Below are 2,420 nucleotides of genomic sequence, written 5' to 3'. Positions count from 1 at the left end.
AAGCCAAAGAACTGAAGGAAGATAGGGATAAACTTTTGAATGAATTCAGAAAAGAGCTAGAAATACTGAAGACTACTGAGGCTGAAATGACGAAGGAAGTGAAACACTCAGTAAACCAATTAGAAATGACAGGTGAAAGCCTCACCGATAGGATGAACGAAATGGAAAACAGAATACGAAGACTGAAAGATAAAGTGGATGAACTAGACCACTCAAGCAAAGATTAGGAAAAATTTAAGAAAGCACAAGAATAGAATATGCAGGAATTGTGTGACACCATAAAAAGACAAAACTTCTGAATCATAGGCATACAGGAAGGAGAAGAATCCCAAGATAATGGGATGGACCAGATCTTCAACAGAATCGTGGAAGAAAATTTCCCAAAATTAAAGAAAGACATGCCCATACAAATACAAGAAGCACATAGAACACCAAACAGACAGGACCAGAAAAGAAACTCTAAACAGCACATCATAGTAAAAACATTACACTACAGAACAAAGAGACAATACTGAAAGCTGAAAAAGAAAAACAAGCCACATATAAAGGAAAACCCATTAGGATTACAGCTGACTCTTCAGTGCAAACTATGAAAGCCAGAAGAGCCTGGACCAAAGTCTTCCCAGTTTTAAATGACCACAGATGCCAATCCAGATTACTATACCCAGCCAAAATGTCTATCATAGTCAAAGGGGAAGGAAAAATCTTCCATGACATAAACAGGATGAAGGAATTCATGTCCACAAAACCAGCCCTTCAGAGAGTCCTGGAAGCAATACAAAGAGCTGAAGAAAGGAATGACTATACCCAAGGGATTGCAGAAAGAAACCCAATGAAGGTATCACTGTGGAAAAGTACAGCTATATCATGAATGCAAACAGAAATAAAAATGACAGGATTCAATACCCATCTTTCATTAATAACTTTAAATATTAATGGACTGAATTTCCCAGTCAAAAGACACAGACTTTGTGAATGGATTAAGAAACAAAACCCATCTTTTTGTTTTCTGCAAGAAAGTCATCTCACATTCAAGGACAGACACTATCTCAAAGTGAAAGGTTGGAAAAAAATTTACTAAGCAAATGGCACTAAGAAAAAAAGCAGGCGTAGCAATTCTAATACCTGACAAAGTAGACTTTAAACTAAAACTAATCAGAAGAGACAAATAGGGCGACTTCATTTTGATCAAAGGAACAATGAATCAAGAAAATATTATAATCATGAACATATATTAACCAAACTCTGGTGCACCCAACTTCATCAAAACAATACTACAGGACTTTAAGACCCAGATTAATCCCAACTCATTAATAGTAGGGGACTTCAATACTCCACTGTCTCCATTAGATAGGTCAACAGGGCAGAGAGTTAACAGAGAGACATCTGAATGAAACAATACCATATATCAAATGGACTTAACCGATATCTACTGAGTATTCCACCCAAGCAACAAAGGACATACTTTCTACTAAGCACCCCATGGAACCTTCTCCAAAATCAACCATATTCTGGGGCACAAAACAAACCTCAACAAATACAAAATGATTGAAATAATTCCATGCATTCTAGCCGACCACAATGGAATAAAGCTTAAAATCAACACCCGAAGAAGCCCTAATCACCACATGAACACATGGAGATTAAACAACACACTCCTGAATAATGAATGGGTCAAAAGAGAAATTAAGAAAGAAATAAAAGTATTCCTGGAATTAAATGAAAAGAACAATACAACACAACAAAACCTCTGGGACACGCTGAAAGCGGTTCTTAGAGGGAAGTTTATAGCTCTAAGTGCCTACATCAAAAAATCGGAAAGAACACAAATAAATGACTTAACACGGCAACTCAACACACTTGAAAAGCAACAGCAAACAAAACCCAAACCCTGCAGACAAGAAGAAATAACAAAAATCAGGGCAGAAATCAATGAAATTGAATCAAAGAAAACAATACAAAGAATCAACAATACCAAGAGCTGGTTCTTTGAAAAGATAATACAGAACATTATAAGGGAATACTTTAAAAACCTATGTGCTACTAAATTTGAAAACCTAAAAGAAATGGATGCATATCTAAAGGCATGGGAACCACCAAAACTAAACCAAGAAGAGATTAACAGCTTAAACAGACCCATATCACAAAAAGAAATTGAAACAGTAATACAAAACCTCCCGACTAAAAAAAGCCCAGGACCAGATGGATTTACAGCAGAATTCTGTCAGACGTTTAAAGAAGCTCTGCATCCAATTCTACTTAGTTTACTCAAAAAAAAGAGAAATGGAAGGAGAACTTCCAAATTCCTTCTATGAAGCCAGCATCACTCTAATACAAAAGCCAGGTAAAGATACAACCAAAAAAGAAAACTATAGAACCATATCCTTAGTGAACATAGATGCAAATATTCCCAACAAGAC

The sequence above is a fragment of the Nannospalax galili genome, unplaced genomic scaffold (assembly GCF_000622305.1).
Source record: "Nannospalax galili isolate Female #2095 unplaced genomic scaffold, S.galili_v1.0 scaffold1191, whole genome shotgun sequence".
Taxonomy (NCBI): domain Eukaryota; kingdom Metazoa; phylum Chordata; class Mammalia; order Rodentia; family Spalacidae; genus Nannospalax; species Nannospalax galili.
This window is presented reverse-complemented; position numbering follows the sequence as displayed.